This window comes from Camelus dromedarius, chromosome 1 (assembly GCF_036321535.1).
Source record: "Camelus dromedarius isolate mCamDro1 chromosome 1, mCamDro1.pat, whole genome shotgun sequence".
Taxonomy (NCBI): Eukaryota; Metazoa; Chordata; class Mammalia; order Artiodactyla; family Camelidae; genus Camelus; species Camelus dromedarius.
This window is the reverse complement of record NC_087436.1, coordinates 80,759,442-80,781,916: the sequence shown is the minus strand read 5'-3', so window position 1 is coordinate 80,781,916 and position 22,475 is coordinate 80,759,442. Positions and strand designations below refer to the sequence as shown.

The window sequence follows — 22,475 nt, the reverse complement described above, 5'->3', positions numbered from 1 at the left end:
AAGCATTAATTATAGACCAAAGAGCATGATAAAAATCAGAATTTTCCATTAAAAAAATAAAAATTATTCAGCAAATACTATTGGAAAAACTAAATATACACATGCCCAAAAAAATGAAGTTGAATGCTGCCCTTACACTATATACAAAATTAACTCAAAACTGAACTGAAGACCTAAAAGTAAGAAATAAAATTATTAAACTCAAAAAAGAAAATCAAGGGCAAGATCTTCATGGTGTTAGATATGACAATGATTTCTTGCAGATGACACCAAAAGCATAGGTAGCAAAAGAAAAAAATAGATAAATGTTCTACATAAAAATTATAAATTTTTGCACACCAAAAACACTATCAACAGAGTGAACAGTCAGCCAACAGACTTGGAGAAAATATCTGCAAATCACATTTCTGATCGAGGATTGTATCCAGAATACATGAAGTATTTCTACAACTCAACAACAAAAGACAAAGAGCTCAATTCAAAAATGGGCCAAGGACTTAGACATTTCTCCAAAGAAGATATGCAAATGGACAGTAAGTACATGAAAAAATGTTCAATATCACTAACCAAAATGAGATATCACATCCTTTAAGATAGCTATTAGAAAGAAAGAAAGAAAGAAAGAAAGAAAGAAAGAAAGAAAGAAAGAAAGAAAGAAAGAAAGAAAGAAAGAAAGAAAGAAAGAAAAGAAAAGAAAAGAAAAGAAAAGAAAAGAAAAGAAAAGGAAGAAAGAAAAAGAAAGATGTGTTGGTGGCAAGGATGTACAGAAATTGGAATCTTGTGCATTGCTGGTAGGAATGTAAAATGGTACAGACACTGTAGAAAGTGATATGGTCATTATTCAAAACATTAAAAATAGAATTACCATATGATTCAGCAATTCACTTCACCCAAAAGAAATGAAAGCAGAGATTCAAACAGATATTGGTATACTCATGTTCATACCAGAATTATTCACAACAGCCAAAAGGTGGAAGCGATCCAACTGTCCACTGAAAGATGAATAAACGAAATGTGGTATAAACATACAATGGAATATTATTCAGCCCTAAAAAGAAAGGAAATTCTGATACATGATACAGTATGGTTGAACCTTGAGGACATTAGGCTAAATTAAATAAGCCAGTCATTAAAAAACAAATATTATATGGTTCCACTTATATGAGGTACCTAGAGTAGTCAAATTCATAAGGACAGAAGTACAATGATGGTTGCCGGGAGTGAGGAGAGGCGGGAATGGGGAGCAAGTGAATAATGGGTACAGAGTTTCAGTTGGGGAAGACGAAAAAGTTCTGGAAATGGATGATGGCAATTGTTGCACAACTATATGAATGTACTTAATACCACAGAATTTTCCCCTTAAACATGGTTAAAATGGTAAATTTCATGTTACATATAATGAATCACAATTTTAAAAATAAAAAATAAATTTTAACCTATACTGAAAACATAACTGCATCGTTTTAAAGATGTTAACTCACAGATGTTCATTTTTGCTTTCATATGTAGTATCACTAGGGCTATGGCAATGGACAAATCTGCTATTCCTCCATCCTCCTGCCCTTAAACTCTGTGAACTGTGAAACAGTCCTAATCTGAAAAGCTGTCTGAAGTAAAAGAGGCTTAAATCTGCAATCCCAGGATCCAGTCTCCCTGTGAAAGTCTGCCTTGGTCCTTCAAAGTCTTCAAATCCTGTATACTATTCACCACCTCATTATATACATTCTATCGGCATCTTTTCCCCAAAATAGAACAATTTCATTTACACTGGATGAAGGATTCTCCTTCTTCTAAGAAATTACATTATCAGCAGTTGCAGCCTCTCTCCCTTCACTTTGATGTTGTGCAGATTCAAATTGGCCTGGAACCTATAGAACTAGCCGTAGCTTGCAGCAATAATCTCCTCAACCTCACTTTCACCATGCTTGGCTTTCAGTCCTTCCAACAAACTCCCAGACATCTTCTGAATGTACATTAAATCACTAAACATTCAACTCTGATGCAGACCCTCTAGCTTCACAACCAAAGATTTTCAATTTTGTCAGTTTTCCTATTATCAATTACATGGGCCCACCCAACACTTTCCACAAAAAAGTAGATGATCATGTCTTGTTCTTCCTAATCATTTCTGCTGTGAAATGACTCATCCTATAAGCCATATTTACATGCAATATTTACCCTTTTTTTTTTTTAGCCCTTTCAGCTTTCACCACTTAGCCCTCTTCTTATGAGCATGTAAGCCATATGTGACAATATGGCTCCCTCTGCATACCCTTATTCATATGTGCACTGCCAACGTGACTAACTTAAATGCAATTAAATGCCAGCTAAGAATAAGCACTTTAAATGAATAGACTACATATAAAAAGGGTTTACTGGGCTTATAGCAAAATGGAAAAGTGCATGCTCACCTTAAAGCACACAAACTGAATAAAAAATTAAAATAAAAGCACTAAGCTGGCAAAAATGAAACATTGCCATCCAAGAGCCACCAATTTATAAGAGCCTTATAGTAACCAACAACACAGAGCCAACACTAAAATGACTATATACCACATCATTATCCAGTCATCTGTCGATGGACATTTAGGCTGTTTCCATGTCTTGGCTATTGTAAATAGTGCTGCTATGAACATTGGGGTGCAGGTGTCTTTTTGAAGTAGGGTTCCTTCTGGATATATGCCCAGGAGTGAGATTACTGGGTCATATGGTTAAGTCTATTCCTAGTCTTTTGAGGAATCTCCATATTGTTTTCCACAGTGGCTGCACCAAACTGCATTCCCACCAACAGCCTAAATGTCCATCGACAGATGACTGGATAAAGAAGATTTGGTATATTTATACAATGGAATACTATACAGCCATAAAAATGACAACGTAACGCCATTTGCAGCAACATGGATGTCCCAGAAAAAGAAAGAAAAATACCATATGAGATCACTCATATGTGGAATCTAAAAAAAAAAAAAACATAAATACAAAACAGAAACAGAAACAGACTCATAGACATAGAATACACACTTGTGGTTGCCAAGGGGGAGGTAGGTGGGAAGGGACAGACTGGGAGTTCAAAATCTGTAGATATTGACAGGCATAAGTAGAATAGATATACAAGATTATACTGTACAGCACAGGGAAATATATACAAGATCTTGTGGTAGCTCACAGCGAAAAAGAATGTGACAATGAATATATGTTGTTCATGTATAACTGAAAAATTGTGCTCTACACTAGAAATTGACACAACATTGTAAACTGACTATAACTCAATAAAAAAATGTTAAAAAATAAATTAATTAAATAAAATAAAATGAGTATAGACCACTATTAATACTATGTGTGGATGGTGAGAAGAACTAAAACAGTTTGCTCTGGAACATAGCTTTGTTCATATCTATGAAAGTTCTAAACAGACTATAAACAAAGGACCATTGGAATAGCATTAATATCACAAGGAAAACAATTTTAAAAAAATACTGTTGGTAACTGCAGGAAGGTGGTAAAAATTTCATAGACTCAGCAATATTTTTATATTTCTTAGCCTAATTTTATTCTAAATTAGATAACATATTTGTCTAGACATGTATTTTTCATGGCCTTGGACTCTCATTTTAATTAGACAAGAAAGCAAATGTGTCTCATTTAAGGGCTGGGATTCCTTGGAGATTTACATTGTCTACAACATGACATGGAAAATAAGGAATTTACATATTGTAGTTGCAAGCATCCACTAGGTTGAAATCTTTCAGTGTTCCAGTTACAACTACAAAATCTACTTCTAAAGGGAAAAAAATCAAAACTGGGTTAACACTTCGTAGTAGGTAAGAGGTACTCCATGCTGTTTCACTAATAAAATGAAACCATTGACTTGATACCAAAAAAAAAAAGCTTTCCAGAGTGTGGTTGAATGTAAATTTGCCATCCGCCTTGCAGATCTGGTGAGCAATAGGTTGAACACACTGAGAAAACCTTGTTCAAAAGGGTACATTAGGCGATCTTGTAAACGAGAAAGCAGTGCAGCAGAGGTGGACATCTGCACGAGGACTGGCTTGGGACCTGGAGTTTGGAAAGCTGATAACTATGTAGCCTGAGTTAAACTTTTACTGATGCATATTTTGTTTCAGTTGTTGTTAGTGTGTGAGTGATTGTTTTTTTCATTTCAATAATATGCAAGTTATATAAGATTTTGTAAAATATCTAGTTACCACTCATGAATCCCAAATGATCAGTTAGGAGGAGGAGGGAGGAATGAAGAAAAGGGGAAAACTGACACAATGAAGAAAAAAGTAAGAGGCCCATTAAGTGACTTTCAAAAAGCTCTTTGCAAAAGCAGTTGAACAGTGTTGTACCTCGATTATTTGACGCTGAGAGCAGAGCTTTTCTCAATACTCCCCTACTGTATACAACAAAATTATTTTCAGTAATAATCATGAAATGGAATGAGTAATAGCCAGAAAAGATAGGAAGACACTAAACTTTTCCTTCTATTAAATTCTGTGCATATATAAATCATGTCAGTTTTTTTAAATGAATTTTAATAAAACCAAAATGTCCAAACCTACTAAATCATACTGATGCAATGTTGTATTCCCTTGATTAGTTCTTCAGTTTTAAAGCAACTAACAACTACAAAAAGAAGAGTAAATTCCAATTATAAAGACATTATTTGAATTCAATAAATATTTCACATAAGAACTAAAATTTGCACTTACGAAACAAAAAATACTACATCTCTGAGTCTACATTATTTCACTGTTAAAACACAAATGAAAACTCCAAATCGTCACTAAGACAAAATTGAAATAACTCAAGTTTCAGTTGGTCATCTTTTGTTGTGCCACTATTGTTTAAACGCAGGACAACAGGTTATCTCAGAGTTGGAGACAAGCTCTGCCCTAAGCAAGCTAGAAGGAGTCCAAACCTTTGCAAACAAGCTCTAAAAGCAAGACATGTATCTGATTTCATATGTGTCAGAGGCCAAGGGTATAAATGGGAGTATTCCACGGAGACTATGATGCAGAATACAATGTTTATTAAAGAGTAAGTTTTAAAAAGAGCTGATGATTTGAAATACAGACCTTAGACCAACAAAATGTATGTTTTAGGGAGGAGCATCTCATCTCTGATATCATTTTGGAGTTGCCAGTGCATGATGATAATTTTAAAAATCAACTTTCAGTTACTTTTATTATTGTTTTTAACTTTTCTAAGACCACGCATCTCCTTATTTCCTGTTTCTGATAGTTTCCACTGTTCCATCTCCACTCTTGTTCTGTCACTGCAGATGAATAGATATACTGGTGGAGGTTTTCCTGTTGTTTGTTTTTGTTTCTTCTTGATAACAGAGAAAAATTAATACCTCAGTGAAGGTCAGACACCAATGGCTACACCTTGATCAGTTCATCCTAATCTAGCAAGTAGAGCTTCCTGGAAGCAAATATATTGACCAACCTAGATTTGAACAAATAACTGATATTAATATTAAATGTATTATTTTCATCTGTCTACGTTGCCTTTTTCCAGAGTTTTACAATGAACACACTACTTTCATTGGTATTTGTTTAAGATAAAAATAAGATTATGAACAAAAAACACCCAGAATCTGAACTCTTTATTCGATTCAGTCCACACTCTTAACTCTCTCCCTGTTTTCCTTTCAAATTTTGAGAAAATGTGGCCATGTTCTTTCCCATGTAAAGATAGGAAAGCTTCTCTCTGCCTCTACCTCCAGAATTCCTTAGAGTTCTAGGCATTTCCGAAAGCCACACTGCTGACTCTAGCCAGAAAGCCAAGATTCCTTCTTGTTATAATTTGTATCACAGCTTTTCTCCTATTAAAATATACAGATATGTTAAAGTATGGTGAAAACAGAAATGTGAGTGCAAATACAAATTAGATATAGGAAAATCTTATATAGGATTACTGTCACAAAGACCAAAAAAAAAAAAAAAAGTTTAAGCTTAATGGCCTCTGGGAACATTCCTGAACTAATTAGGTAACTCCCTGGAGAGGATAATGAGTAGACCTGGTAGACAGATCGGGTACTGAGAAGAATGTTCCAAGACATATCTATTTTTTTACTTCAGGCAGATATCCTTTATTACAGTAGCTCTCAACCTTGGATACACATTGAAACCACCTGTGAACCTTTAAAAAAAATACTGATGCCTAGGTTCCACCCTGAGAGATTATAATTTAATTGGCTGGAGGTACAAACTAGACATAGGAAATGTAAACCATCCCCTCACCTGATTTTAATGTGCTGCCAACATTAGAACTTTTCCTCTAGAAAATTGCTTCTCTGTCCTCAGCTGTTAAGTGGCAGCTACAAAATTTTAAGAGCAACTTAGATGCAGCAAGCTACTGCAATCTAGGAGACTTAGAGACTTATTCTGAAGCTGCGTCTGCATATCAAACTCACAGATTTCACTTGGGTTACATTATCTGGAGGTGAGTAAGGGTGTTATTTTGACTGGTGCAGAACAAGCTCTGCCACCAACCCTGTGCATCACCCAAGCAGAGAAGAACTTTGTACCCAGGCGGGTGTGCTCTTGAATTGTGACTGTGGGTGATCCTGGAGGTGCACTGCCCAGATCTCCCTTCAGGAGAAGCTGCTCCTGGGATCACAGATGACTGGTAGCCTCCTGTCCACACCTTTGGATCCAACTTGGAGCTCAGAGATCCAGGCTTCCCTCGGGCTGCTCCACACCAATGATGGAGTATGGCAGGAATACTAGAACTGGGTGGCCGTTCCTACCAATGCAAGACTCCCCTCATGGGCTTCTTCTTCTCAGGGACTCCCTGAGGCACTGGCCTGAGGCTTTCTCAGAACTCTGTTCAGTTTGACATTTTCCTACCAAGACCTCCTTCCTTTTCTCTTCTTTCTCAGGTGTCAGACCTGCATCATGGCCTGAAGACTCTCCTACTCTCTTCTTCATCTTTCACAGGCATTTCTCCAATAAATCTCTTACGAATCTAATCTCATCTTTGTGTTCACACATGAGAGGACCCACACAGCTCTAACACTACTTGATACTGGGACAGCTAATGACCTTCCATGAGCTTTAGTTTCTTCATCTGTTAAAATGGAAAGTAAAAACTGTAAGGGATATTGTGAAGATTGAATGAAATATATTATCAGTGAACAAGGTAACCAACTTCCTGGAACATAGAAGGAAGTTAATAGATATTAATATCTCTTTTCAGCTTTTATGAACAAGTACATTTCCCTCACATCATTGAATTTTTGGTCTATGACTTACATTTTATGCACTGTGGCTGTGCATAGGGTACAGCACATGATGAATGGAAAAGGGAGTATAGAAAAGCAAAGGAGTTTCTAAACAGAAAAAGATAAATACGTGAGGTGACAGATGTGTTAATTAACTAGATGGGAGGAACTCTTTTATAACATATACATATATCAAATCATCATGATGTACACTTTAAATATCTTACAATTTTATTTGTCAATTATACTTGAGTAAAATTAAAAAAAAAGAGGAAGGGACTTCGAAAGAGGAATACAACAATAAAAATCAAAGTAGAGTAGACACATATACCATACATGTGGTAGTATTCACGTGGCCTGAGACAGATGCACAAAACAAAAATAAAATCCTGCAGAAAGGTCTTTTCTTATGTATATTTCATGTATTTATTAAATATCATGTATGGAAGTTTTTGACTGCCAAACTTTGTCTCAAATTCAACACATGGAAAAAAACAAGGATGCATGACTGTTGTCAATATCTCTGAGCCTAAAGACAGACTCCTGTAGGTTTCTGCCTGGTTTCAAATGTGTGTATCTGCACAGAATTGTTCACAATTCATGCAAATGCAGACAAGCTTGCTTACACAGAAACTAGCCAGCAGACACTTTGCAGGGATCTTGCAATAAACTAATGGTACTATCAAAAAAGTTGGGCGAGGGAAGAAGGGAAATAGAGAACTGTATTACTTGTTGCTCCAAAATATAAACAAAAGTGAAAAACTGAATTTAAAATCCAGCCAGTTCTGCTAGACTAATGACACCTGCATTCCTTAAAATTAGCATGCTATGCAAAATCACACAATAAAAACCACAGGGCTTATGAGAAAATTGGGTCAGGGACACAATACTCAAAAATTTCATCATCACATTTTTTAAAAAGGTAGGAACCTAATAAAAATGGTGGCACTGTTTTATTTATATGAAATAGTTACAAGATACATAAATACTACAATAAATATGGTACTTTACCTTGAAAAAGACATGAAGTTTGCAGATGAGTTGCAATTTGTGAGTCACTGTGAAATCATGGAAGGAGGGTTATCTGCAATGGGTCTGAAAGTTCTAGCACCAGATGTGGGTGGGCGTGGTGAATGGAGACACCTGGTAGAATCTGAGACATCTGCATGTGTTTTATGCGCGTTCTGATGCAGCTGGGTTCAGCTGACTTCAGTTTACTGTATTCACCTAGAGTTTCTCACAAAATTGTGCAGAAGCAAAGACAAAATTTGTGTCATGCTCAAAGTTCCCTAATATATTAGTTGTGTTGGAACAATTTCACATTTTCAAAACAAGCATTATAGCAGAACTTACCATACCCCGTAAGATCTATATGGAAATTGTTTTCATTGAAAGGGGATATTTCATTAAGACATAAAAGAATATGTCATCAACTAACCATTTAAACAAAATGCAAGATAGCAAGTTGTTAGTTAGTCCTCTGGATTAAATCTTTATGTACACTAAACTTATACAGAAGTAGGACATAGATTGGGGTCTTTGTAATACAGTTTTACTATATTTTTAAAGACACTTTACTGACCAAATAACTTTCTGACATTATTTTAAAAAAAAAAAAGAAAACAAAAGAGGAATTAATTCCTTTTAGGTTCCAAAATATACATATCTCTTCTCCTTCATATCTAAAGTTGATGTGCTAACATTTTTCTATGGTCAAGTTTTCATATTTTTTGGCATCTCATGCCCTTTCGGCTTGAGTCTCACACAAATCTAGGCAAACACCAGCTCTGGCACTGATTATTAAGAAAACCAAACTGTCTTTTAGGCCCTCTTGGCCATTCATAAGTGACCATGACCATAGGCTCTAAGGCTTAAAGAGATCATTTACTTTGTTTCTTTAAGAGAGAGTGGAGCTAAATCAAAACTACAATGAGGTATCACCTCACATCGATCAGAATAGCCATCATCAAAAAAGTCCACAAACAATAAATGCTGAAGACGGCGTGGAGACAAAGGAACCCCCCTATACTGATGGTAGGAATGCAAATTGGTGCAGCAACAATGGAGGACAGTGTTGAGGTTCCTTTAAAAACTAAAAATACACTTACCATACGATCCAGCAATCCCACTCCTGGGCATACATCTGAATAAACACTAATTCAAAAAGATACATGCACACCAATGTTCACAGCAGTACTATTTACAATAGCCAAGACATGGAAGCAAAATAAGTGTCCACTGACAGATGAATGGATAAAGATGGTGTGGTATAGATATAGATATAGTGGAATATTACTCAGCCATAAAAAGAGTAAAATAATACCATTTGCAGCAACATGAATGGATCAAGAGATTATCGTACTAAGTGAAGTAAGACAGACAGAAAAAGACAAATATTATATGATACTGCTTATATGTGAAATCTTAAAAAATGATACAAATCAACTTATTTACAAAACAGAAAATAGACTCACAAACATAGAAAATAAACTTACGGTTACCAAAGGGGAGAGGGAGAGGGGAGACGGGATAAACTAGGAGCTTGGGATTAACATATACATACTACTATATATAAAATCCATAACCAACTAGGGCCTACTGCATACCACTGGGAACCATATTAAATATCTTGTAACAACCTATAGTGAAAAGGAATTTGAAGCAAAGAATAGATTTATATATATATAAATAACTACATCACTTTGCTCCATACCTGAAACTAACACAACACTGTAAATCAGCTATACTTCAATTAAAAAAAGAGACAATGTTCATAGAAAGGACAAAGAGAGAGAGAAAGAAACTAGATTTTAAAGTTCCTACCAAAATTTTCATAATAGGAACTAAAGACTTCAAACTGCAAACCATTTGCACAGAATGTTAACAGCTCAAATTTTACCTTCATATGGCATTTTACAAGCTTTGCGAAGTGGTTTCACAACTATTACCTCATTTAACTTAATGTAATTACATCTCCCTGTATCAATGCGCACTGTGAATCATTTTCCTATTCATTCTGTTTTTTTCCATTCGTGTCATTTGAAATCTTTCCAACCTACTTTTGGAAAACGCACTTAACCAAGCATTTCCAGAAATGTGTTACGTTGAGCGTTTGAAGAGATCAGTCACAGCTAACACATGTAAAGCACCTGGGAAAAACTGCAGCAGAATTGAAATTAATGATGCATGTGTTGAGCCATTCAGCTGTTGAGCTCCTCAATTACTTAGATCACACAAGTCTTTACTGTTTATTTGTTTGGTTTGGGTTTTTTATTCTGGAGAGTGGAACTGGTTTCAAGAACAAGCTATCAAAGGAGGCCACAGGGGACATCCAATCGATTTGTGTCAAGGGGGAATAGAACTTCTCCACTTCTCTGCTTTCCATGAGGAGAAATGCCCTAAATGCCCTACATACCACTAGCTTCTTGTGCCCAAAGGTGGAGTGAGCTGCCTGACTGGCAAGTTTCAGAAAAGAACTGGACATGAGTAACCCAGCTCCTTCTGCTTTCCCAAAACTCCCTTGTGATCCAGGTAACTACAGGGTACAGGCATTCAGTTCAGCTATTCCAAATCCATGTTTTAGAGGGCAGATTCTCCCTTTGCCCAAGATCTGGGTGTTAGGATATGGTGCCTTGCGCCAGGAATATTGAGAAATAGACATGGAGTAGTATTTGGAGAGCCAAAATAATATCGATGAGGCATTAGGTGAAGTCAGGCTCTGTCTGTAGTTGGCTCTAGTGGTTTTCGGGGGCTTATACTGCATCCTGCAACTGGCTCTCACAGTTGTGTGGTGTGCTTATAATCAGTAGCTTTAGCTCTTATACCTTAATTGGTCATTATGGAATTTTGCATTTGATGGAGGACTGATGCTTATGGTAACTTGTCCACAGGTGTGTGGCTATTTTTATAGAGTGTGAGGCTGTTTTTATACAAGCAGGACTTCCCATGCCTTAAATAAAGTCATATGGGCCACAAAGATCTTCAGAAGCTGGCTGCTACAGCATGACCCTGAACTACCTATTGTGTATGGATGACAGGTAAAGCAATTTTTGTTGACTGTACTGTTTCTCAGTCATGTATGTAGGCACTGTCTTTAGGTGCACACATCTAAGTTCTGAGTGCTTTCGAAGAAGACATGTGTGAGGTCCCAGCTTTAAATTTTTTGTGCCAGGTAACATTTTCTTGAAGAAAACAGGGAGACACCTGTAAACCCTCCTAAGGTTACAAGCTTTAAGAAATATCAATGACAGTGTGACTTCAGGAATCTGCTGAAGATGTTTCTCCAGCTGGAGGAAGGATGAAGAGGAAAAAGAAACTTTCCCTCGGAGATTTTACTTCATTTCTAGCAATTTCATAGCCAAAGCAGTGGAATCAGCCACCATGGAATAAGAGAGAGTGGGGGACTTGTCACTAGACAGAGTCCACACTAAATCACCATCAGAATGCCCCCCTAAAAAGTCCAGAAGTACATCAGATAAGAATGTAGAAACCCTTGCAAAGTCCTAAGCTTGCCCAGCAAATCTCAAATGTTCCTTTCTTGGAAAATAGTGTTCCTAAATGTATTTTCTCTCAAGATCCAGTAATTCCCTACGGCCAAAGGTGATACATTTATAGGTGATTTCTCCCAGTTGAATTCAAGTTCCCAAGTCATAGATTCTGAAAATCTGGCATAAAGTGTCATCCTAATCAGACTAAAATCAAGACTGCCCACCCTGTTCTCAGATCTCAATGAGTTCGTTCTAGAATCTTCAACAACCTTAAAAACTGAGTTTGGGGAACACAATTTTCCCCTGAAAAACTACTCTAGGGCCTAGGTATTAATTTTTTTCCTAAATTTGGTGAGAATGGAATCAGGGCTATAATAATCTTGTGAATCCCTTTCTAAAAAATTAGGTGCATCAGAAACTTGGCAATTACTTAATGCTATATCTGAGGTTGTGAAGGAACTACACAAGAACAAGCTACCAAAGCTATCATTCCATGAGAAATAAACCAGGCTGCAGCTGCTGAAGGAAACTCGTCCTCCCCAGCCAGTAAGAAGTCTCTGTTGAGACCAATCAGAGTAAGAAATTGGCAAGGATGATTTTTTTCCCACCAATTTCTTTGAAATCACAAAGGTAAAATAATTTGATTCTGGACCCTAATTGATTTAAACTGTAACATTCAAAGGAGTTTAAATTTGTACTTTAATTTTATTGAAGAATTTAAGAGTGAGCGGAGACTTATATTTAAATTTAGGATATCTAATTTTTTGGTACGTCGTTATTGGAATAGCTCCATGTGGTCATTTGATATCACTGCAAACAAATAAATTTGGACAGTGTAGGCAGATAATCATTTGGGTTGGGAACAGAAAGAAGGTTTTCTGCTGTAGTACCGACTGACACTTTTGGACACTTCTAGGGCAATAAGGTGTCTGTCTCACCAGTTTCCCAAGTAGAACCACAAAAAGTCAGAGAGCAGAGGTAGGACAACAGCCTCGTGAAGGGGGGAGCAAGCTGTCTGATAGACTGCAGGTCTTCTCTAAGACAACAGCAGCAACCTTGCTTTTCATAGGCTTAGTGTAAAACAAACAAACAAACAAACAAAATCCCTGGAAAATATTTGAGGGCTAGTGGAGTTGGGACATTCTTTCCTCAGGTTTCTGAAATGGGGCATTTCCAAGGTTTTCACCCCAGAGAGTCAGTGAGCTGACTGATGAGTCTGGGAGAGGCACTAGGTAGACACAGCTCAGCCCCTTTTCCCCACGTCCCAGAGGGAGCCTGCTGCCCTGAGAGAGTATACGCGCTCCACCCTGCCTTTAAGTCGAACAAGGGCAGGCTTCCACCCGGGATGTCCCAAGCTGCCTGCCTCTGGCTGAGCTTGGAGTTTGGTACTAAGATGCCATTATTGCTACTTCTTCAAGTCACAGTCCCCAATATCAGTTTTATCAATCATAAAGGATAAAGGTGATATTGTAATTTCTTTGATCTTCATCTATCTTACCCCATAGATATGGCTAAGATTGACATATACAAATATAGGTATGTGTGTTACTAGCTTAAGCCAGAAAATCAAAACTTTCACTTACATGTTACTCAAGTAAGGCTTTCATAAAGACATAGAAGGCAAAAGAAGAGGACTCCGTCACAAAGTTCAGTCCAATGGCTAATAAAGGGAAGCCTCAATTTGAGAGCCATGGAGCTATACCAAGGGAAGCTACTGAGAACACTTGCTCCCCTTAAGTTTCTAAATGAGAAACTGAGCCAAAAAAAAAGGAAAAAAAAGTTTCCAGTACAGTATTTCAAAATTCATATCCACTCAGGTTTTAAGTCAGTAAAGGGGATTCCATGGAATTATTTGAGCATCTAAGCTTAAGAGGCCAAGAGTATAATGTGCTTTAAAAGCAGGAACTGGGTCATAGAAAAGATATGTCAAAATTAAAGGAAAAGCACAGCTGTTGGAAGAGAAAGCCCAGAAATAAACCCACACACCTACAATCAATTAATCTTCAACAAAGGAGGCAACACTATACATTGGAGAAAGACCGTCTCTTCAACAAGTGGTGTTGGGAAAGCTGGACAGCCACAAGTAAATTAATAAAGTTACACCTCACACCATACACAAAAATAAACTCAAAATGACTTAAAGACTTAAACGTAAGACAAAACACTATAAACCTAAAAGAAAACATAGGCAAAATAGTCTCTGACATAAATCTTAGCAATGTTCTCCCAGGGCAGTCTACCCAGGCAATAGAAATAAAAGCAAAAATAAACAAATGGGACATAATTAAACTTATAAGCTTTTGCACAGCAAACCTATAAACAAAACAAAAGGACAGCTTACAGAATGGGAAAAAATATTTGCAAATGATGTGACTGACAGGGCTTAATTTCCAGAATATACCAACAGCTCATACGGCTTAATAACAAAAAACAAACAACCCAATCCAAAAAATGGGCAGAAGACCTAAACAAGCAATTCTCCAATGAAGACATACAAATGGCCAACAGGTATATGAAAAAATCCTCAATATCACTAATTATCAGAGAAATGCAAATCAAAACTACAATGAGGTATCACCTCACACCAGTCAGAATGGCCATCATTGAAGAGTCCACAAATGATAAATGCTGGAGAGGCTGTGGCGAAAAGGGAACCCTCCTACACTGCTGGTGGGAGTGGAGTTTGGTGCAGCCACTATGGAGAACACTATGGAGATTCCTCAAAAGACTAAAAACAGATTTGCCATATAATCCAGCAATCCCACTCCTGGGCATATATCCAGAGGCAACTCTAATTCGAAAAGATACATGCACCCCAATGTTCATAGCAGCACTATTTACAATAGACAAGACATGGAAGCAACCTAAATGTCCTTTGACAGATGATTGGATAAAGAAGTTGTGGTATATTTATACAATGGAATGGTACTCAGCCATAAAAAAAGAATAAAACAATGCCATTTAGAGCAATGTTGACGGACCTGGAGATTGTCATACTAAGTGAAGTAAGCCAGAAAGAGAAAGAAAAATACCATATGATACTACTTATATGTGGAATCTAAAAAAAAAGGACGCAAATGAACTTACTTATAAAACAGAAACAGACTCGCAGACACAGAAAACAAATTTATGGTTACCAAGGCAGTATGGGGATGTGGAGGGGTAAACTGGGAGTTCGGGATTTGCAGATACTAACTACTATATATAAAAGAGATAAACAACAAGGTTCTACCGTATAACACAGGGAACTATCTTATAATAACCTATAATTAAAAAGAATATGAAAAGGAATATAATATATATATGTATAACTGAAACATTATGCTGCACAGCAGAAACTAGCACAACAGTGTAAATCACAGCTATTGGCAGTAACATTGTGTATCACATGAGAAAATAAACTACCTTTTTCTACCTCTTTCATCATCACAACTTTAGCATCTGCTGTCAGGCTGAGACATTCAATGTCGTGATTTGCAAGACAGCAATGTATAGAATGAGAAATTGGAATGCAGAAGAAAATCAAAGAACGGGGAAACAAATAGGTAGTTTCCTAATAGTATTTAACCTATTAAAGCCCAATTTTGACTGTATTGTCACAGATCAGGGCTACAGTTCTACTGGCCTTTGTAGTTTTAGGACACTTTTTAATACGTCTCTCACAACAATTCTCTGATGCAAACCAGATAGACACTATTCTTTCTTAGCAAAAAAAAAAAAAAATTTTTTTAATTTAAAAACTAAACTAAATCTTAAGCATTCCATGGTTTAAGGTAAAGCCATCTGTCACAACTAGGTCTAAGGTAAAGCCATTTGTCACAATTCTACAGATCAGAAGCAGAGGGCTTAAAAACCCCACCTTCCTTCTAATTCCTTGTTATATTCTGTAATCCATGCTTGCATACAGCTGGCAAATTACAGTGGAGTTATTTCTCTCAGTAAAAACTCAGTGCTTGACGATTCCCTTCCTGATCATCCAGAGAAGGATGAATTAGAATTCCTTACTCCCCTCACTTGAACAATGAGCTAACCCCATTGTTTTTCATTCCCATCCTCAAGAGAACTTACAGGATGAAAGACATATCTACATTAATGAAAAAGATGGATGAAAACTAGATTTTTTTTCACATTCTAGTGCCACACAAACGTTGCCAGTCTCAAATTCTCTGTAAAGGTTTGACGGTGGAATTAAAAACATTTCAATGGTGAACAGTAATCAGAGCCTCCTGACTGCCCCCCTCTCTCACCATAAATAACTTATCTAACTCACAAAAACTGTTCCAAAGACAAACAAGCCAAAGAAGCTGCAGTAACACTAAAAATTACAGTAAGATAAGACTGAGCTCTTGACTGTCATGACCTCTTACAGCTGTGATCAAGTATGTGTGAGTGTGTGGAAAGCACACGCGCACACGCACGCACGCACACACACACACACGAGCCAGTAACCTGACTAAATTCTGTTTAAACATCAAGTCCCATCAGGCCAGTTCATTAGTTACCTTGGGTCTAGGAAACTCAGAAGACAAGGAGCTAGACGCTTCCAAATAATGTCGTCTGAAACTTTCCAGTTGTTCCTTTTGCTAATGCACATTCAATCAAAAACCCTTTCCCCTACTCATATTTCAGAAATAACATGTAGTAGGAAAAAAATCCCTCAGGAAGCTAACTCCTCCAACAGGAATAAAAAATGTACACACTGAGAACATCCAGTTTTCGCGTAGTTCACTTCTATTGGACAGTTAGGATTCTTTTACGTTTCCCCATTTATTTCTTCCTCTCCTTCAACTACTGACAATCTTCCTCCATCTCTATCATTACCTCATGGTTGTCTGAAAAGATCACAGTTAATCTGCAAAAATCTTTTGACTAAATCCATGCTGACTGTGTTTCGTCCTTAGAGAACTGGCTTCACAAAGATGCTTGCCACTGAATATGAACTATAGACTAAAGGCTCTTATTCATAATTGAGGCTGACACTTCATACAACCTCTCAGCGTAACATTCACTTCAAACCCACAGCAACAAAAATGAAGGTCACGTACTTAGTTTATCTGCAACACTCACCTGAACATAATTGTGACATTTGGATCACTGAAATGTTATTTTTCAGAGGGCAAAAATAATACAAGATCTTCATTTTCACTGATCCTTATAATAAAAACTACCAGAGACAGAAGAAAATCATTATACCAAAGTCATCGAGCAACAGATATCTAGTCAAAACACAACACATATACTGTAAAGCCAGCTTATCTCTCCTAAGAAAGTCATATAGCCTCAGAATATTGTTTGGTAAGAAACATTCACAGTTTTTCCATAACAGAATTAGTACAAACCTTTACCGAAAGAAAAGACTAGGATTTTATTTGTATCAACTTTTGTGGCTTGCCTAAACTGTTGCTATTTACTTCTGACATAACGATAAATGAAAAAATTGCATCTGGATACTCACAGCAGAGAGCTCAGTTCTGGCCCCTAACATCAGACGCCGCTGCTGCAGACTGAATGCTACTGTTGGGAGGTGCTTTTATTTTCCTAACAAAGTAGCACCCTCTAGTGGCTTTTCAAAATTATTAAGAAGTACATGCCAAGCATGTGACATAATTTGTTTACTATCCAATTACGCAATGTCAGAACACTCAGGTGAGAACAAAAGCTCGCTTTAAGCATTATAGGAAGCAAGTTCCAAACTCATTCCAAGTTTTCTCTAGGGATGATGGAAGGAAAAGATGTTTAAGCATCATTCCTATTGCACGTATACAGTGTATCTTTGAGAAAAATATATCCCTCCCTGGTAATAGTTTATTGTTATTCTATTATTATTATTATTACTTATGGTATTACTAGTGTCATCATTGCTATTAATATTAATAGAAAAACTGCCACTCACTGAGCATTTACTCTATTCCAGAAAATGTATTTATTGTTTTACATGTTTCACCTTATTTAAAACTCTAGTACAAACTCACAGGATAAGATTTATCTTCATCCTGTGTTATGGATGAAAATACTGAGGCTCATAAAGGTAATGTAAGTTGTCCAAGGTCAAATACCAAAGAAGAGGTAAAGAAAAACTGAGATTCAAACCCATCTTTATATGTTTGCAAAGACTCTTAGAAATGTGATTTCAACACGCAAAATTACTAGTAGCTTTCACCATGTATCCATAATCATGAAAGTGTAAATCCAAAGGAATTATTCAATAATGTAATAAAAAATCGAAAATTTTTACAGTCTTTTAATTCTATGTTAGAAATACAATCATTTTCCACAGTAAATAAGTCATATACCAGTTCTTGGATGGCAAAGCAACAGTCTGTAGAGGGTCAGTTTAGTTCTCATATTTTACCATATGCCTTATAAGAGTACAACACTTGCTCAGTCATGATATTTTATGAAATCAAAAGAGATATATTCATTCAGTCATTCAACAAACATTTATTGAATGCTTCTAGCATTACCTCTAGTTCTGACAGTCAATGAATGAAGATATTTTCACTAAGCAAGTTGCTGTATGAATATCAAGAATTATCAGGCAAGTAAGACCCCTGAACTAATCATTTTTTCATGGCTTTGGGATTTATACATTCTATCTTGAAGCCATGTGTTTGATCCACAGGAGATAAAACTTTTTCATATTTACATAAGGCTTGAAGAAACCCAGAGAAGCAAACAGGAAAAGATGTTTAGTAAGCATCTATTAAGTTCTTGTTAGTCTTGCCCTTCACATACCTCAGTGTGGAAGAAACTGCTAACTGTTCATCGAATCTATTTCCTTTTCTTCTTAAGCAGACAGCTGACTATATTTCTAACCTAGACTGTACTTGGGTGTGACCATGCAAGCAGATTCTAACCATTGGAGAATGAGCAGAAGCAGTGGGTGGCACTTCTGTGCCTAGCCCATGAAAACCTCCCTCTCGAGGTCCTCCATGCTCCTTTGCCCTCCTGGACGACTGGAATAGAGAACAGTTCCCAGGCAACCTGCACACCATGTATTGTGGATAGCAGAGCCACAAAATGGAAGGGAAGAGCCAGGTCCCCGAGTCTTGCTTGGAGAAGAAAACATCTGACAATCAGGACCGTGCTTGTTGCAGTTTAGGTGAGTGAGAAATAAACTTGTATAAACTTTGAGTCATTATGCAATCTTGCATTTGATTATTAGTTACAACAGTTACTTAATCGTCACGGCGAAGTTGTAAGTTACATGTGAAAAAAACTGAAGTTCAAATAGTTTAATAACTATACCAAGTGTTCACAACTAATAAAACTCAATCCTGGGCCAACCCATAACTCTCTAACTCCAAAACATATTCTCTGTCCTCTATGTTACAGTAATAGTTTATCCCCCTGCCTCTTAACAGTAATGAAACAATCATGTTCCTCTGTATTACTCAGCTTAGTTACATATGGCAGTAACAAATGACCCTGAAAATCTTGAGCTTTTTAAATAATAATGCCATTTATGACTGTGTCAGCCTCAGTTCCCGCTGGGACCCAGGCTGAAGGAGTAGCCCTTATTTTGATATCACAGCAGAAGAAAAAGAATACAGGTATACCTCTGCAATATTGCAGGTTCAGTTCCAGAACTCCATGATAAGGCAAGTATCTCAATAAAGTGAGTCACACAAATCTTTTGGTTTCCCAGTGCATATAAAAGTTATGTTTATACAGACTCACAAACATAGAATACAAACTTGTGGTTGCCAAGGAGGAGGGGGGTGGGAAAGGACAGACTGGGAGTTCAAAATTTGTAGAATAGATAAACAAGATTATACTGTATAGCACAGGGAAATATATACAAGATCTTGTGGTAGCTCACAGTGAAAAAGAATGTGACAATGAATATATGTATGTTCACGTATAACTGAAAAATTGTGCTCTACACTGGAAATTGACACAACATTGTAAAATGACTGTAACCCAATTAAAAATGTAAAAAAAAAGTTATGTTTATATTATACTGTAACCTATTTAGTGTGCAATAGCATTATATCTAAAAAAACAATGTACACACCTTAATTTTAAAACACTTTATTGCTAAAAAATGCTAACGATCATGAGACTTCAGTGAGTCCTAGCAGTAAAATCAAAGATCACTGATCACAGATCACCGTAACAAACATAATAACAATGATGAAAAAGCTTGACATATTTTGAGAATTACCAAAATGTAACACAGAGACACAAAGTGAGCAAATGCTATTGGAAAAGCAGTGCTGAGAGGCTTGATCAACACAGGGTTGCCACAAATCCTCAATTTGTAAAAAGTGCAATAAAGTGAAGCATAGTAAACAGGTATGCCTGTAACGGCAAAACCACATGATGGCTCTTAAATGTTACTTCCAATCACGTTCCATTGGCCTAGCAAGTCAATTGACCAAATCTGATATCAATGGGGTCAGGAAGTATAACCTTCAAACAGGAAAGGGGAAAAATAATTGACAAAAAGAATATATTTGATATTCTCCCTCACTCTTAGAAACTAAATGTTAAAAGAATGTTATGAGAAAGCTATGACAAAGTTAAAAAGAAATAAATTGTAACCAAATAATGAAAAAGAGTAAAAGAACCAAAATATCAGTGAGAACACATAGTTTCCTTGGTCACCACAAAAAAAAAAAAAAAATGTAATAAGGCTAAGAATTCAATTAAAAGATATGACCTGAATCCAACTAGCACCTTTGAACAGAAATTAGATTTCTGAATCATCTCAATGAGTATCTTAACCACACATGGACACACACACACACCCACACACATGCACACATATTTAGATATTTTAAACTGTAAGTTGTAGAATGGCTCATGTCAATACAGAGAATATATTACTAAGTACACAGAGCAAGCAAGCTAAAGACATGATTGCCAATTAATAGAAAAACAATTTTAAAAGAAATATGGGTGAGGGTGAGGACAATGATTGGAAAAAACTGCACCACTTTGCTTATAAAGGCACAGAAAAAGAAGTCATGGTTCGGCTCTGGCAGGTGAAACTCCCTATTCATTTCTTTATCTCATAGTTCTACCTATATTTTTAAAGGAAATTATTTTTTAAAAATATGACCAATCTATCTCAAGTTTAGTATCTTATTAGTGTATTAAATCAGACATATCGATCCAAATCTTTCATCTCAAATATTTGCAGGCAATAATGGTCAAACACACAAGTGGCATTATCTAATTCGGATTAACTCTCTTTTGTTGCCTTATAAAGGAAACTGGTCTGAGCATCTCTATCTTCTCTGAAACCATTTTGTATATTCTAGCCTCACTGAGTATTTGATAAATGGATGAGTGTATGAATGAAATGGAAATTCCCTGCTTCCCAACATAGTACTTACATATTTCATAGATAATCTACAGTAAGACTCGGTACTATATTAATCTTTGGAACCCAGCAAAGAAAGCCAAGATGAAATAGCAGTGAACCAGAACTAAATATCAGATTGTAGTAAGTGGGAAGATAAGAAATAAATCACCAACAGAAAAGACAAAATGGTCAAATTCAGCAATCATTTACAGAGCACCTATGGAATAAGTGCAAGTATATTTTGGTGTTGGTATTCACCATTAGATTGAAGCTCTATGAGAACAAGACCCTCATCTGTTTTAGGTGGCATATCCTTAAGGCACTCAGCACAGCAGCTACTACAAAAAGAGCTCAGTAAGTACTCAGCAGGATCAGAATGTAAGAATGGTCCTATGATTGATAATTTCACATAAATCATCTTTGCTAATCTTCAAAACACCCTGGAGTTGGGTTTATTGATCTCAGTTTTACAATGAGGAAACTCAGGCTGTAGAGGTAAGTTGCCCAAGTTCTCTTAACTACTAGGAAGCGGAATCAATGTGAAAAAATAGTGGGTAAATACATATTCTGTCAGAAGTAAGTGTTTGATAACTCAGTGAAAGCTGTATCACTGGATTGGTTAAGTCAGAGGGTGAGATAAAAGACAGAAAATAGGGAAGTTATTTCTATAAAATGGAGCCAGATATTCAGTGGACTTTTCAATAATAAACAAAAATGACAGGAAATAGAATGAGCAGCAAGAGGGATTACAAATATTTTATCAGAACTAAGAATGTATTATCAATAAAGGCAGCAGACACGGGTCCTGATAATCCCAGAAATTTGGGGAATAAAAAAAAATTTCTTTATAGAAACGTGGACTTTATAATTAAATATATTTCTTTATCCTACAGAGGAACTGCATGTATCAGAAATGTCACATGTCTGCCACATTAATACTTAGGTATTAGGACCTAAGATCTGACTTAATCTAACTTGCACTTAGTATTCCATGTTAATGTTGTACTATAGTTTAATATTTAACCATTCTCTAGATTAAAGTAATTTTGAAATTATTGGTGTCACAGGCAAGGCTGTAATAAGCAACCTTGTTATGTCTCCTTGAACATTAGGGTAGCTAACAAAAAAGTATAATTGCTGTGTAATAAGCAGTAAGCAAATGTGACAGATACTGTGAAATTATCCTTCAAGTGTTACTCTTATCAGTGGACGAGTATATCCATTTCATTACCTCTCCAGCAATACTTGATGTTGTTTATGATAATCTTTTAACTGAAAAATATTTTCTTATTGTTTTTATTTGCATATTCTTAATTATCAGTGAGGCTAAACATCTTTTTGTAAGTTTTTGGTAATTGTTTCTACTGTGAATTATCTATATAGTCCCATTTTTTTCTATTAAAATTTTTTTTCAAAAATATAATCTGGTTATTATTTTAATCCT

The 22,475-nt window shown here is 36.2% G+C and overlaps 1 protein-coding gene across 1 annotated transcript in view; it reads right to left on the bottom strand.

Annotated features, from left to right (window-relative positions):
• ARHGAP24 (Rho GTPase activating protein 24) overlaps window positions 1-17,217 on the bottom strand; it is a 635,760-nt gene extending 618,543 nt beyond the window's left edge. The window contains exon 1 of the mRNA XM_031433275.2: window positions 17,174-17,217. The gene's annotated coding sequence lies outside the window, so the exon portion shown is untranslated. The remainder of the gene's footprint in view (window positions 1-17,173) is intronic.
• Between the last annotated feature and the right edge of the window lie 5,258 nt (window positions 17,218-22,475).